At 38.6% G+C, this 17,451-nt stretch overlaps 1 protein-coding gene across 12 annotated transcripts in view; it reads left to right on the top strand.

The window, feature by feature from the left end:
- The window catches only part of C8H4orf17 (chromosome 8 C4orf17 homolog), a 350,193-nt gene that overhangs the window by 100,026 nt on the left and 232,716 nt on the right, over nucleotides 1-17,451 (top strand). Inside the window, exon 3 of one of the 12 annotated variants that reach the window (XR_014813335.1) lies at nucleotides 851-985. The exons of the other annotated variants lie outside the window; for them this stretch is intronic. The gene's annotated coding sequence lies outside the window, so the exon portion shown is untranslated. Of the gene's footprint in view, nucleotides 1-850; nucleotides 986-17,451 lie in introns of those variants that run through there. 12 annotated transcript variants of the gene reach the window in all.

Below are 17,451 nucleotides of genomic sequence, written 5' to 3'. Positions count from 1 at the left end.
TGATGTGAAGTGAAGACCCAACATTGTTTTTGTGTGTGAGGATATTCAGTTGTCCTGGCACCATTTGTTGAAAAGACTATTCTTTTTCTATTGAATATCTTGGTACCCTTGTCAACTGACAACTGCCGGGCCTGGTGAGTGCTGTGGGAGAGTCTGTAGTGGCTGTAAGATCTATTGGGATTCTCAGCAGTACCTCTCAGTCCAATGGCTAAGGACAAGGGAAGGCAGTAGTAGTGTCAGGAGGTGGTGTTTTGTTAGGCTGCCCCTTTCTTAATTCTTTGGTTGAAGAGAGCAAGTTTTTGTTGGCATTTCTTTTTGTCTGTGCCTGTTGGTGTTCTGAGGTTTCTGGCTTATTCACCTACAGTTCTGGAATATATAAAGCATAAGAAAACCAAGGGAACTTACACCTATATCTTCTTTGGGTCTCTGGGTCTCTAAGCTTCTTCCTTTCTCACTCCACCTTTCAGAAAACAGACAACTCCCCCCCCCCAAAAAAAAACCCACACACAATATAAGAAACAATTCTAAAAATATCAGTAATCAAAATAATGTCAGTGGATTAAACTCACTAGTACAAAAAGAACTACAAATCAGTCTCAAACTTTAATCAGTAGGTTTATTAGTAAAGGCAGAAACGAGCATTGCTGAGGATGTTCTTGCTGCATTTTCCTCTTGAAAAAAGATGATACAGTGGATTCTGAAACAAAAAAATTGAAACATTGAAATGACTGATTTGCATGCATAAATGTGGGTCAGACAAAATAATTGCAGCATGAGTAGTTTAAAAGATAAAATTGTCCACCTGTCTCCGTTGGTTATCTCTACATTTATCTCCCCTCTTTCCCTACAGGCACCAGAAAATGTCCCCTGAATCAAGTCCAGTGGGTAACTGGAAATCGGAGGATTTGATTCTAGGAAGCAGAAACAATAGGCAAGAGAGAGTTATGAGCCCTGAGAAGTTTCAGGGTGCACTTCACTCCTTGGCTTCTTGTTTTTTTTTTTTTTTGGCATTTTTCTTTTCTTCCAGCTTTATTGAGATATAATTGACATACTGTATAAGTTCAATGTGTACAGAATAATGATTTGACTTACATAAAGAAATAGAAAAAATGCTTTTTTTCCTCTGCTATGAGAACTCTTCGGATTTACTCCTTTAACAACTTTCACATATGATGTATAGCAGTATTAATTATATTTCTTATGTTGTACATTATATCCCTAGTACTTACTTATTTTATAACTGGAAGTTTGTAGCTTTTGACTACTTTCATCGAACTTACCCTCCCAATCCCCTGCCCCCGGTGACCCCAAACTGACCACTCTTACAAAATATATATATATATATTTATTTATTTATTTTTGCTTTTTAGGACTGAACCTACAGCATATGGAAGGCTGGGGGTTGAATCAGAGCTGTAGCTGCCGGCCTATGCCACAGCCACAACAATGCAGGATCCGAGTCATGTCTGTGACCTACACCACAGCTCATGGCAATGCTGGATACTTAACCCACTGAGCAAGGCCAGAGATGGAACCAAGTTTCTATAAATGGCTTCTGTTAGTGGGGTTGGGAAGGGACAATAATATTCTAGCCTAGGAGTCTAAGTCAAACCCAGGGTAGGTCTGCATTTTATTTTCCTCATGAAAGTTCATTTTCTTCTGTTACCACAGACACTGTTTATAGTACAAAGAGTAATGTCATTTACTTTACCATTGATGCCAAAATCTAAGGTTGCTAAATCATAGATACTTATCAAGCAAATCCAATACATTTAAAGAGAATCAACATTTCCTCATAGTCCAATTCGTAATATAAATTGCTTGAGGACTTTGAGAATAAGTTAGAAAGAAGCCACCTTTTTCTAGGGTCAAGCTCTGAAATTAGGTTTCAAGGTAGGGAAGATAACTATATTAAATTAACATCTGGGGCTTATATGTAATCACTACCTGTTAGTCATAGTTAATGTGAAGAGCAGAAATGGTAACTTTTCCCATCTTTTTATGTGCTTGTAAACTGCACTGCAAAAGTGACCATCCTAGCAATCAATGCATGTTTTCCATCAGATTAGCATTAGCACCTGTCCCATCCCCTCAGGGAATTAGATTCATCTTTTGCATTTGCACTCACGATTTTGGTGACCTTGGTCTTTAAAATTTTTTGAGGACACTGGAGTTCCTGTCATGTCTCAGTGGTTAACGAATCCGACTAGGAACCATGAGATTGCAGGTTCGATCCCTGGCCTTGCTCAGTGGGTTAACGATGTGGCGTTGCCGTGAGCTGTGGTGTAGGTTGCAGACTCAGCAGCATTGCTGTGGCTCCATGTGGGCCAGCAGCTGTAGCTCTGATTAGACCCCTAGCCTGGGAACCTCCATGTGCCGCTGCTGTGGTCCCAGAAAAAGACAAAAAAAAAAAATTTTTTTTTGAAAACACTAAATTAAAAATGCTTGAAAATCTATGTGATTTAACATTCAGTTTAGATTTTCTCACATACACCATTGAATGAAATATTAGCCTCATACTTCATATTAGCCCACTTATCTTTTCCTATGCATGTGAAGCTTAAATCTGCAGTCAATAATGTGGGAAATGTCTATTGTTTTTCTAGGACTACCGATAGATGGACTTTCTCACTATTGGCAACCAAGAAGATATATTTATCTGAAAACTGCCTGGGGATAAGAGTGAAACATTTAGCTAAATATTTTTTAAAGGAGAGCTACTTAAGGGTCAGTTTTAGAGTTCTATCAGAACCATCTCAGTCACATTGTTTCAGAGCCCATAAGCCTGATCTCCTCAGCTCTGAACTCAATATACATATAAGCATAGGTGGCATCATAGAGCTAAAAAAGTGGCTTCGAGGGCAAACAATTCAACACCTACATTTTTCGGATACTTTGGAACTTAACTGATTTCAGTCAGCCTATGAGGTCCACATTAATAATTTCAACCAAATCTATTGTTGATTTATGTCAGTCACTGCTAGGTAACATTTCATAGCAATAGCATTTTTAAGGCCTAGGAAAGACAAGATAATATCCTAGGGAAACTCAGTTCTCTTTATTTAAAGATTTTTTTTCTTTTTTCTTTTTATGGCCTTACCTGCAGCACATGGAACTTCCCAGGCCACGGGTCAAATTGGAGCTGTAGCTGCAGGCCTATGCCACAGCCATAGCAACACTGGATCCCAGCTGCATCTTCGACCTAGACTGCAGCTTGCAGTAACACCAGATCCTTAACTCACTGAGCGAGGCCCAGGATCGAACCCACATCCTGGTGGAGACCACATTGGGTCCTTAACCGGCTAAGCCACACAGGAACTCCCTAGTTCTCTTTAGATGTAAAAATTCTGTACCCTTGCTTGTTTACATAGAAAATATTTTGCAGTGAAAGACTTTTATACTCCCTCCTCTGTACAAACACAATCTAGCCCTTGTAAACTGGGTTGTTTGTGGCTTATCATATGCCAGTTTTGTTTTCTTTTTTATGGGTTCTTATGCATAGTTACAATTTCTGCAGTGTCTTTTACCCTCATGTTCATGTTATAGTTCTATAAATTTCCAAGGCTCAACTTAGGGGTGACCTGTTCCACAAGGGCTTCTCCAATCTTGCAGTCAGAAATGAAGCCTCTATGTCTTGAATCTGTTGTCTGTCTTTTGGATTTTCTAATTAGACATCACGTCCAACCTATAATGCAGTTATTTTTGTATGTAGTTTTTTATACTCCAGTATTGAACTATCAATGGCTTGAAGACAGTTATTGCATTCCACTATTTTTCCAGTGTGTCTAGCACAATGTTGTTATTAGGCGTTTAATGAATGTATGCTGAAGAGAAATACTTCTGAAATGTCAAATAGTAAACTGTTGATTGGAAGTAAACTCGTAAACGCAGCACAAATTGTAACTATAAACAAGTAGATAATTTTATGGAGGAAGTTGGATCGTTTGTAGGTTGCTAAATTGTACTTTAATTTCTTGGTCATACATATCTGTACTCAAGGAAATCATAACACACATTTTATTCTAGTATACTTCTGAAGTGCTTTTTCTTTCCTTGGTCTTTCCTTTTTATTTTCACATTTGAATGTCTTCATACCTGTCTCTCAAGAGAGGAAGTATCATTATCCCCATTTTATAGATGAGGATAGTGACATGGACAAAGGTGGCCACTTGGGATCATACAGTGACTAAGTAAAGGGCTCTTCACAACTCTCTAAAAGCTCTTTTATTGCCATTCTCTAAACAGTTTCTCACAACTACCCTCTTTTATACTTGATCTGAGACTTCTCATTTTTCATAAATGTTTGGATGGAAGAGTCATATATTTAAGGTATTTCACAGAGATGCATCACACACACACTCTCACACACACAAATACTCAACAGTTTCCACCTTGGAGCAATTCAAATGCCTTACTGATTTCTTTCAAAAGGCAACTTATGGATTATAAGTATATCTATGTTGATTTTGTTTCAAGTAGTCTCCAGCTTTAACTGTGTAGAAGGAAATGTCACTTATAACAAGACTTGAAAAAAAATCAAAACTAACCAAAGAATCAAATGAACTGTTTGTATATAAAATTGGCAAAAACATTCATGGGGAATAGTAAACGATTTACCTTTTGATTCTTTTCCTAATCATCAAAAGCAAGGTATTTTATTCCATAGCAGGATCCAGTTACCACTCAGGAGTAGCAAGGTTACCCAGTATGGTTGATGAGCCCTGCGAAGGCTATAGTGGACTGCTGGAGTGGACCACTACTGCCATGATCACTGACCATCAGCCCATAGCTCTCCTGTGCACTCAGGGCACTAATGATTTCCTGTAACAGCTTACCCTCTAGCTGGTCTGATTTGAGTTGCCACGTACTCCTTCCATCTGAGGCTCTAGATATATCTCCTTCACAAAGCTAACATTTCAGCCTCAGAAATAGATTTTTGTAACTTAGTGGTTTTAGTAGTTAAGTACTTTTCAGTAGTTTTATTTTGAGAGTAGCGTAGCAGAGTATTTGCAAGAAGATACTAGTGGCACCCTGCCTAGATCCCATTTTACTCTTTGATGACTGTGAGTAAGGAAGATGCAGGGATTATTTTCCTCATTTTTATAACTTTGAGGGTACTGAAGTTTACAGAGGTTAAATATTTTCATTGATAGCATGTACTTTGTTTTCTTTTTATTTACATTTTAGAATGCTTTGATGTCTTGGGAACTTGTGGACCCAGGGAAAGGACTGCCTCTCCCAGGGTTGGCTAATTTCTAGAGATAGCAAACAGCTTGCTTCAGCATTTCTTTTATATGCAAGCAACCAATCTCAAATCAATATCTGTCTCCCACCTCCTTTTATTAGGTTCCAACATCTGGGACATTACGCCCCTGTCCTAAGTCACCCCAGGGCCAGTTACTGGATAACTGGGAACCACCCCTATGGCCCAGAGCCCATTGAAACTCTTTTAGTTTGCCTACCCACCTTGCCTGTTCCTTTTGCTGAAAACCACAGTAAAGACTTGGCCCATGCTTTTCCCTAGCTTTTTCTGCCTTCTGACTGACCCTGGTGTGTCTCCATATGACATGGTATGGCATGCCACTTCCCTCTGGGGAACGCTTTGGGGAAACTATGAGTAATAAACTCTTCTTTCAAGGCAATTGTCTTTATATATGTCATAGTACCAAATGTGACTAAATCAAATTCTGGGTACCTTTTAAAACACTGATGCACATCTAGGAAGTGGCAAAGCTGAACCTAGAACCCAGGTCTTCATATTCCTAGCAGGGTTCTGCTTCTACAACATTATGTTCTTTATAAATTGCCATGTAAAATTCCATTTAAGTCTATTTTGAAATTTTAGTATATGGTTAAAAAAAAGAGTTGAGTTCTTTTTATAAAAGACAGCTAGTTCATCAGAGCTTGGCTGCTAACATTTTGTTTCCTAGTAAGACAATTTGTAGTAAAATATTTGCACATTATGCAATTGTTATGCAAGATTTTGAGTAATTTAGAAACCTGTCAGCATGGAATTCAATGAAAGGAAAAACCCATCATAGATTTTTCCACCCAGAACATAAATCTTATTAAGGGTGATTTTCCTCAGTGTGTTGCATATATTAAGGCAGAAAGGAGACATGGCAGACATGAGAAGTGTTACGAAATGTGAATAAATTCCTTCAATGAAGTCAAGGACTAGCATTAGAAAGAAGTATCAGTATAAGTTATGCTTAGTCTTCCTATGCACCAGCCTAGTCACTTTGAAATAGTTTAATTTTTAATTGGGATTTTATTCAAATTGGAAAATTCAGACATCTATAGTTTCTGGAGAAAGGAACTTTCATAATGGGAGGTTTGTCAATGGTAAAGTTTTCTAGAGTTTTTTTTTTTGGTTTTTTTTTTTAGGGCCACACCCGCAGCACATGGAGGCTCCCAGGCCAGGGGTCCAATTGGAGCTGTAGCTGCTGGCCTAGCCAGAGCCACAGCAACGTGGGATCTGAGCTGCATCTGCAACCCACACCACAGCTCACTGCAATGACAGATCCTCAACCCACTGAGTGAGGCCAGGGATCAAACCCAAAACCTCATGGTTCCTAGTTGGACTCACCTCTGCTGCGCTGCAACGGGAACTTCTTGAGTTTTTGACATCGAGGTGCTAATCCAGTTTTATTTACATTTAGTCCAGTCATGCAAAACATTAATGAAGAAATAAAAGAGCACCCAGATATCTTAAAATAACAAAAAATTCTCCAGTTATCTTTTGCAATATATGTCTTCCTCCTCATCTTTTATCTGGGCAGTTAATCTACTGTTAATCATTGTTGTCTCTGCTACAATTAAACATTAATTTTGTGCCTCATATATGTCAGCTTTTTTGCCAGGTGCTTTACCTGCACTTTCTCATTTAGTTCTCACTACGTTAGTTAAGAAAGGAACTATTATTTACCCTATTTTTCAGAAAAGGAACTTTCACCCTGTTTTTTCAGATTGATGGGACTGGCAATTAACAAGTGGAAATAACTTGCTATGGTCACATGTCTAGTAAGTGATCTGAAAGCAAAGCCCATGTTTTGAAGTTCTGTGCCACAGGTTCACTCAAATTAATCTTATCTAAGCATTCAAGCAAAAATCAGATAACGAAATAATCTCAGCTCTAACAAGGTAACCATTAACCATAGGGGGTTATTTACTTTTATTAATTAAAATAAAATATAATTAAAAAGTCAGTTTTCCAGTTGCACTAGCCATACCTCAAGTGTTCAACAGCTACATAGGGCTTGTGGCTAGTGAATTTGGACAATAAACCGTAGAACATTTTCATCAGTGCAGAAAATTCTCTTGAACAGTGTTGGTCTGGAAGCATACTGGGTGTAGGTTTGAGGTTTGGTGAGAGAGGGATTTGGATGTGTTATCTGGGGAAGAGAGATTCATATAACACAACACATTAGAACTGTTATATTCTTAAATAGCAAATTATGGGGAGTTCCCATTGTGGCACAGCGGAAACGAATCCAATGAGTATCCATGAGGATGCAGGTTTGATCCCTGGCCTCACTCAGTGGGTCAGCAGTCTGACACTGTCATGAGCTGTGGTGTAGGTCACAGATGCAGCATGGATCTCACGTTGCTGTGGCTGTAGCATTGGCTGGCAGCTACAGCTCTGATTAACCCCCTAGCCTGGGAACTTCTATATGGCACAGGCACAGCTCCCCCCCCCCCAAAAGCAAATTACCTTGACAGTTAATACAGTGAGATTTTATTCTAGTCTTATCTTTGCTGGGGAGCAGCCCAGAGATATAAGATGACTCCCTAATTGTGGAATGACTGGGTACCAGTTAAGCATGCTGAAATGTTACTGTTCTGTATCTTATTAATGACAAGATGTTAATATATTTTTTGCTCCCATAGGTAATAAATACCTGTGGGGAAGGTAAAGGTGTCTTTTTTAAAACACTTTTTATTTAAAAAATTTTATTTATTATAGTTGACTTACAATGTTCTGTCAATTTCTGCTGTACAGCAAAGTGACCCAATTATACATTTATATGCATTCTTTTTCTCACATTATCCTTCTTCATGTTCCATCACAAATGACTAGATATAGTTCCCTAGGCTATACAGCAGGATCTCCTTGCTTATCCACTCCAAATGCAATAGTTTGTGTCTACAAACCCCAAACTCCCAGTCCATCCCACTCCCTTCTCCTCCACCTTGGCAACCACAAGTCTGTTCTCTGTGTCGGTGAGTTTGTTTCTTTTCAGTAGATAGGTTCATTTGTGCCATATTTTAGATTCCAGATATGTGATATCATATGGTATTTGTCTTTCTCCTTCTGTCTTACTTCACTTAGTAGGAGAGTCTCTAGTTCCATCCATCTTGCTGCAAATGTCATTATTTTGCTCTTTTTTTTTTCCTTTTTCTAGAGCCGCTCCCACAGCATATGGAGGTTCCCAGGCTAGGGGTCTAATCGGAGCTGTAGCTACCGGCCTATGCCAGAGCCACAGCAACGTGGGATCCGAGCTGCATCTGTGACCTACACCACAGCTCATGGCTACGCCGGATCCTTAACCCACTGAGCAAGGGCAGGGACCGAACCCACAACCTCATGGTTCCTAGTCAGATTCATTAACCACTGCGCCACTACGGGAACTCCTATTTTGTTCTTTTTTTATGGCTGAGTAATATTACATTGTATATGTGTACCCTATCTTTTTAATCCATTCATCTGTCGATGGACTTTTAGTTTGTTTCCATGTCTTGGCTATTGTGAATAGCACGGCAGTGAACATAGGGGTGCATGTATCTTTATCAGTGAAAGTTTTGTCTGGATATATGCCCAGGAGCAGGATTGCTGGACCATATGATAGCTCTATATTTAGTTTTCTGAGGAAGCTCCATACTGTTTTCTGTGGTGGTTGTACCAGTTTACATTTCCCACCAACAGAGTAGAGGTTTTCCTTTTTTCCACACTCTCTCCAGCATTTGTTATTTGTAGGCTTACTAATGATGGCCATTCTGACCAGTGTGAAGTGTTACCCCATTGTAGTTTTGATTTGCATTGCTAATAATTAGTGATGTTGAGCATATGCCTACTATGCATCCGTATGTCTGCTTTGGAGACTGTCTATTCAGGTATTCTGCCCATTTTTATTATTTAATTTTTTTAATGATTTTTATTTTTTTCCATTATTGCTGGTTAACAGTGTTCAGTCAATTTTCTGCTGTACAGCAAGGTGGCCCAGTTACACATACATGTATACATTCTTCTTTCTCACATTATCATGCTCCATCATAAGAGACTAGATATAGTTCCCAGTGCTACACAGCAGGATCGCCTTGCTTATCCACTCCAAAGGCAATAGTTTGCATCTATTAACCCCAAATTCCCAATCCATCCCGCTCCCTCCCCCTTGGCGACCACAAGTCTGTTCTCCATGTCCATGATTTTCTTTTCTGTGGGGAAGTTCATTTGTGCCATATATTAGATTCCAGATGTAAGTGATATCATATGGTATTTGTCTTTCTCTTTCTGACTTACCTCACTTAGTATGAGAGTCTAGTTCCATCCATGTCGCTGCAAATGGCATTATTTTGTTCTTTTTTATGGCTGAAGAGTATTCCATTGTGTATACATACCACATCTTCCTAATCCAATCATCTCTCTATAACCATTTGGGTTGTTTCCATGTCTTGGCTATTGTGAATAGTGCTGCACTGAACATGTGGGTGCACGTGTCTTTTTCAAGGAAAGTTTTGTCCGGATATATGCCCAAGAGTGGGATTGCTGGGTCATGTGGTAGTTCTATGTACAGTTTTCTAAGGTACCCCCACCCTGTTTTCCATAGTGGTTGTACCTGCTTACATTCCCACCAACAGTGCAGGAGGGTTCCCTTTTTTCCACACCCTCTCCCGCATTTGTTATTTGTGGAGTTATTAATAATGGCCATTCTGACTGGTGGGAGGGGTACCTCGTAGTAGTTTTGATTTGCATTTCTCTAATAATCAGTGATGTTGAGCATTGTTTCAAGTGCTTGTTGGCCGTCTGTATATTTTCTTTGGAGAGATATCTATTCAGGTCCTTTGCCCATTTTTCAGTTGGGTTGTTGGGTTTTCTGCTGTTGAGTTGTATAAGTTGTCTGTATATTTTAGAGATTAAGCCCTTGTCAGTCGCATCATTTGAAACTATTTTCTCCCATTCTGCAAACTGTCTTTTTGGGTTGGTTTTTCTTTTCTTTTTTTTTTTTTATGGTTTCCTTTGCTGTGCAAAAGCTTGTCAGTTTGATTAGGTCCCATTGGTTTGTTTTTGCTTTTATTTCTGTTGCCTTTGTAGACTGACCTGCTCTTTTGCTGAATTCGTTGATCAGTTCAGGTAGTTTTTCTGTGGAGTCCTTAGGGTTTTCTATATACATGTCATCTGCATACAGTGATAGTTTTACTTCTTCTCTTCCTATTTGGATGCCTTTTATTTATTTTGTTTGTCTGCTTGCTGTGGATAGGACTTCCAATACTATGTTGAATAAAAGTGGTGAGAGTGGGCATCTTTGTCTTGTTCCAGATTTTAGCGGGAAGGCTTTCAGCTTTTCTCCATTGAGTATTATATTTGCTGTGGGTTTGTCATAAATGGCTTTTATCATGTTAAGGTATGTTCCCTCTATACCCACTTTGGTAAGAGTTTTTATCATGAATGGATGTTGGATTTTTTCAAATGCTTTTTCTGCATCTATTGAGATGATCATGTAGTTTTTGACTTTTCTTTTGTTGATGTGGTGTATGACATTGATTGAATTGCATATGTTGAATCATCCCTGTGTCCCTGGGATGAATCCCACTTGGTCCTGGTGTATGATCTTTTTTATATGTTGTTGGATTCGTTTGGCTAAAATTTTGTTGAGACGTTTTACATCTATATTCATCAAAGATATTGGTCTATAATTTTCTTTTTTTGGTAGTATCTTTGTCTGGTTTTGGTATTAGGGTGATCGTGGCTTCATGGAATGTCTTTGGGCATGTTTCTTCTTCAACCTCTTTCATTATTTCTGGCTGATATCTCATAGTCTGTTTTAACTATGATTTACCTTCTGCCAGTGTATTATGTAGAATATTATTTGGCTGCTTAATAACATAAACACTCCACATGATAGTGGCTTAAATAATGAAAGCTTATTTCTGTTTCATGTATGCTTAGTAGACTGTCTAAAACTGTTATGGCAGTTCCATAACCATAAGGGATCCAAACTCTCTACTATCATGCAGCTCTGTCGTGGTCAAACACAGCTTCTATTTAGTGGCCAAGATGGCCTTTATCTTGATCCTATCTCAACTTGTTGGAAAGGGATACAATGGAAAAGTGCTCTACCCTCTAGGATCATCATTCATCATTTCTGCTGAAATCCCATATACCAGAATCTGGTCATATTCCCATACCATCCGACTAGGAACCATGAGGTTGCGGGTTTGATCCCTGGCTTTGCTCGGTGGGTTGAGGATCCGGCATTGCCATGAGCTGTGGTGTAGGTTGCAGACGTGGCTCGGATCCCGTGTTGCTGTGGCTTTGGCGTAGGCTGGCGGCTATATCTCGGATTGGACCCCTAGCCTGGGAACCTCCATATGCCGCGGGAGCAGCCCTGGAAACGACAAAAGACAATAAATAAATAAATAAATAAATAAATAAATAAATAAATGGTAAACAAGATAGGCAAATTTCCTCCTCATTACCACACATCTCCAGAGTTTTTTAAATTAGGAACTTGATCCAATATTAGTATAACATTTTGAAAACTGGCTTTAGCTATTTGTGTCATTTAAATCTATGCAGTATGGAATAGATACATGCTTTCCACTGGTTAATGAAATCAACAAATAGTTGTTGAGGTCCCTTACATTTAGAATAGTTCACAATTTGGTTTTTTAAAAAAACTGTATATCTGGCTATGCAATTTTCTCCTGTTCTTTTTATGTTTAAAACTTTTTAATGTCAATATAGTATTTAGCACAGTCTCTAAATACTATTTTAGTCTCCTAAAATATTATTTAGTTATAATTCAAGGCCTTATATATATTTTAAAAATCCATGTACATAATTTTTGTTTTTCCATCCCTTCTGTATACATCAACTATATATATTCATACTGATAATTCAAATAGTACATAAAATGTAAAGTGAAAAGTAAAAGACATTCATTTTTTTTTACAACCCAGATTACAGGAATGAAAAAATAGTTTTGAAACATATTAGATAGCTAGTTTATGGCCCAGCTGAAAATACCAGCAATGAACCATATTTCACTGGTTTGCTGCAGCTGTAGAATATTGACAAGAAGAGAGACGTCTGATTGAAGTCATATGTACTATTATCTTTCCACCTCCATTCAGTCGCTATTGTTCCCAATGATTCTAATTGTGAGAGATAAGGAATGAAAGTTAGCTGGCTGGGTCTAGCTTATGGTCTTCTGCCCTATGAAATTGGGAAAAACATCTGGGTGGTCAGGGATTCCATATCCATATATGTATCCATATGCATATCTGTACCTGTATGTACTCAGGCCACATTTTAAAAGCAAAGCTGCAGAAATATCAAGCCTCAGGTCTTTTCAATTTTTAAATTCAAGGCGTGAAAAATAATCCCTGACTGCCTGTTTCTTCCATTCTCTACTGTCCCATTTCCTTCACAATCTGAAATGAGTTCAGTCTAGATTTTCATTCTCAGTTTTTGGAGCTCATGTACCACTAGATCATAATCTTTGTGCTTTCCTCTTAGTAATTTATTTATACCACAAACACAGGAATTATAATGATGAATAATAGCTTTAAATGTTCGTTAAACATTCAGTAATTAATAAATTAAATGTTTAAAACATTTAAATTTTATTAAACATTTAAATAAACATTTACCCTCACATTTTGCACAAAAATAAAATCAAAATGGCTTAAAGACTTAAATGTAAAACAAGACACCATCAAACTCCTAGAAGAGAACATAGGCAAATCATTCTCTGATATCAGTCTTATGAATGTTTTCTTTCTTCTTCTTTTTTTTTTTTTTTTTTTGGTCTTTTTGCCATTTCTTAGGCCACTCCTGTGGCATGTGGAGGTTCCCAGGCTAGGGGTCCAATCAGAAGTGTAGCCGCCGGCCTATGCCAGAGCCACAGCAACACGGGATCCAAGCCGCGTCTGCAACCTACACCACAGCTCATGGCAACGCCGGATCGTTAACCCACTGAGCAAGGGCAGGGATCGAACCTGCAACCTTATGGTTCCTAGTCGGATTCGTTAACCACTGAGCCACGACGAGAACTCCCCAAATGTTTTCTTAGATCAGTTTCCCAAGGCAACAGAAATAAAAGCAAAAACAAACCAATGGGACCTAATCAAACTGACAAGCTTTTGCACAGCAAAGGAAACCATAAAAAAAAAAAAAGAAAAGAAAAACCAACCCAAAAAGACAGTTTGCAGAATGGGAGAAAATAGTTTCAAATGATGCGACTGACAAGGGCTTAATCTCTAAAATATACAGACAACTTATACAACTCAACAGCAGAAAACCCAACAACCCAACTGAAAAATGGGCAAAGGACCTGAATAGATATCTCTCCAAAGAAAATATACAGACGGCCAACAAGCACTTGAAACAATGCTCAACATCACTGATTATTAGAGAAATGCAAATCAAAACTACTACGAGGTACCCCTCCCACCAGTCAGAATGGCCATTATTAATAACTCCACAAATAACAAATGCGGGAGAGGGTGTGGAAAAAAGGGAACCCTCCTGCACTGTTGGTGGGAATGTAAGCAGGTACAACCACTATGGAAAACAGGGTGGGAAACTGTACATAGAACTACCACATGACCCAGCAATCCCACTCTTGGGCATATATCCGGACAAAACTTTCCTTGAAAAAGACACGTGCACCCACATGTTCAGTGCAGCACTATTCACAATAGCCAAGACATGGAAACAACCCAAATGGTTATAGAGAGATGATTGGATTAGGAAGATGTGGTATGTATACACAATGGAATACTCTTCAGCCATAAAAAAGAACAAAATAATGCCATTTGCAGCGACATGGATGGAACTAGACTCTCATACTAAGTGAGGTAAGTCAGAAAGAGAAAGACAAATACCATATGATATCACTTACATCTGGAATCTAATATATGGCACAAATGAACTTCCCCACAGAAAAGAAAATCATGGACATTGGGAGTTCCCGTCGTGGGGCAGTGGTTAACGAATCCGACTAGGAACCATGAGGTTGCGGGTTCGGTCCCTGCCCTTGCTCAGTGCGTTAACGATCCGGCGTTGCCGTGAGCTGTGGTGTAGGTTGCAGACGCGGCTCAGATCCCGCGTTGCTGTGGCCCTGGCGTAGGCCAGTGGCTACAGCTCCGATTTGACCCCTAGCCTGGGAACCTCCATATGCCTCGGGAGCGGCCCAAGAAATAGCAACAACAACAACAGACAAAAAAGACAAAAAAGAAAAAAAAAGAAAAAAAAAGAAAATCATGGACATGGAGAACAGACTTTTGGTTGCCAAGGGGGAGGGAACGGGATGGATTGGGAATTTGGGGTTAATAGATGCAAACTATTGCCTTTGGAGTGGATAAGCAAGGCGATCCTGCTGTGTAGCACTGGGAACTATATCTAGTCTCTTATGATGGAGCATGATAATGTGAGAAAGAAGAATGTATACATGTATGTGTAACTGGGCCACCTTGCTGTACAGCAGAAAATTGACTGAACACTGTTAACCAGCAATAATGGAAAAAAATAAAAATCATTAAAAAAAGAAAGAAAATATTTCACTGTTTATTTAAATGATGAATAACAGCTTTAAATGTTACCTTGCTAAACGATAATAGAGAAAAATGATTTTAAGAACACAGACTCAAAGTTCCTGCCATGGCACAGTAGAAATGAATCTGACTAGGAACCATGAAGTTGCAGGTTTGATTCTTGGCCTTGCTCAGTGGGTTAAGGATCTGGCATTGCCGTGAGGTGTGTTGTAGGTCACAGACATGGCTCAGATCTGGTTTTGTTGTGGCTGTGGCGTAGGCCAGCAGCTGCAACTCTGATTCCACCCTTAGCCTGGGAACCGTCATATGCCACGGGTGCAGCCCTCAAAAAGATTAAAAAAAAGAAAAAAAGAACACAGACTCTATAGTGCCTAGAATTTAGTCTTGGTTGTGTCACCTATTTGATGTTGAGCAAATTAATCTCTCTGTATCTTAGTTTTTTCATCTGTGACATGGAGATAATATTTCTTGGGCTGCGATGAAGGTTACATGCTGAATATTAAATACTTAGCACATTGACTGGCATTTAGTAAGTACTCACTTTTACTCTGGTGGCTTATTTAGGAAGGGAATATCATATTAGTCTTTCAACTTCCAGCATCCGTTTTATATATTAGATAATAATTGAAATCACCAGGAAGACAATTTTTACTCTTTACCTTTAAACATAACAATGGATACAAATTCTTATCCATTCTAGTTCTGTTCTATCATCTCTTCCTCTTGTGTCTTCATTATCTGGTGGTTTCTGAATTGGAGATTCTTAGACTGTTATTCTCCTTTCTTCCTGTCTTTCTGCCTTCTTTATTTCTGAAAATAATCATAGTTTTAAGCCTACAACATTGAGCAAAACTTCTTAATTTGGCATTAATTTTTTCTGATGTATTCTCTCAACAAGATTCATTGAGCACTTACTTTGTGCTAGACACTGGGTTTAAACAGATGAAAGTCACAGAACTCACCCTAAAGGATAAACCAGGTGTCATTATTAATAAAGTGTGGGGCTGTTGTGAACTCACAGGAAGAGGAATGGTTATTTATATAACACTCTGACTTTTTCAAATCTGGGAAAGATGTCATGACATTAATAATGCTTTATCTTAGGGAAATTATTTGATTCAAATCTGTTGTTGTTTTTTTTCAAAAGCAGGCACCATATAAAATGTACCTAACTCTCTTAGGGAGGACTCAACTGACCACAAAGAGAAGTAACTGTGTCAAGGATGATGTTTTCGCTAATAAATAACGAGACATTTTGAAGACAGAAATAGAGGGAAATACCCTAAGGGCTATAAGGTAGAAAACAGATATTATGAAGGCTACAGAAATGTAGCTAACTAAGACTCTGTTTTTATAAAATTGTCCAAAGGTCAATCACAGCGGAAAAAAACTGATATAGGAGGCAACAGTTTTGACAAAGCAAGTCAATATAGTGTCTCTCTGATCATGTCTGGGAACATGAAGCGCTCAGTGAAGTCCAAGAAAATAACCTTCCATCCAAGTACATCTTGCTCATGGCCCTGCTGTATATTTCCTTTTCATTTTTTTTTTTCTTCCCAAGCTTCTCTACAAGTGCAGAAGTCCTCCAGCTTGATGGCTGGGTATTTCCAACCCCAAGCTTCTGATAAAGATACAACTCTGCTACCAGGTCTTTTTTTTTTTTTTCCATTTATGTTTTATTAGAATAGTTCTATTACTGCTCTTTTTTCCCCTCATGATTTTAGGTCACCTTGATAGCTTTTCTGCTTTATTTAAAAGTTTTTCCTTTTGAAACTCAATTCCTTCTGGCCTTGTCTTTTTATTCTTTAAAATGTTTGAATTCTTTCTTTTTTTTTTTTTTTTTGTCTTTTTAGGGCCACACCTGTGGCATGTGGAGGTTCCCAGGCTAGGTGTTGAATCAGAGCTGTATCCGCTGGCTCATGCCTCAGCCACAGCATTGCAGTATCCGAGCCATGTCTACAACCTACACCACAGCTCACTGCAATGCCATATCCTTAACCCACTGAGTGAGGCCAGGAATCGAACCTGCGTCCTCATGGATACTAGTCAGATTCATTTCCACTGAGCCACAGTTGGAACTCCCTAAAATGTTTGAGTTCTATAATTTTATTCTTAATTTCTTAGTTTAAAACTTTCTTTGCCTTATCTCTTTCCATTCTTTAAATACTAATAATTTAATTTTATTTAATTTTAATTTTTTTAGTCTTTTTAGGGCTGTACTTGCGGCATGTGGAAGTTCCCAGGCCAGAGGTCAAATTGGAGCTGTAGCTGCTGGCCTACACCACAGCCGCAGCAATGCAGGATCATCCAAACTGCGTCTGTGACCTATATCACAGCTCGTGGCAACACCCTATCTTTAACCTACTGAGTGAGGCCAAGGATCGAACTCTAGTCCTCATAGATACTTGTTGAGTTCATTACCGCTGAGCCACAATGGGAATTCCCCTGATTATTTTATTCTTTAAAATTTTTACCCATTTTTCCATTTTATTTATACATGTGATCTTCAGTTTAAAAAATCATTCATTCTATACCATTAGTCTTATTTTCCCTATGGTACAATGTGACAATTGATACTCAGAGAGGAAAGGGCTTATTAAGGTGGGCAGAGCTAGACTGGCAGGATTACTTTTAAAATATTTACCTTAAAAATATCTTCATGTTTTTTTTTTT

The sequence above is a fragment of the Sus scrofa genome, chromosome 8, assembly GCF_054392235.1.
Source record: "Sus scrofa isolate SSC_HxYL_T2T_F1_AM1 chromosome 8, Sscrofa_HxYL_maternal_Yorkshire_Landrace_v2.0, whole genome shotgun sequence".
In the NCBI taxonomy this organism is placed as follows: Eukaryota; Metazoa; Chordata; class Mammalia; order Artiodactyla; family Suidae; genus Sus; species Sus scrofa.
This window is presented reverse-complemented; position numbering and strand designations above follow the sequence as displayed.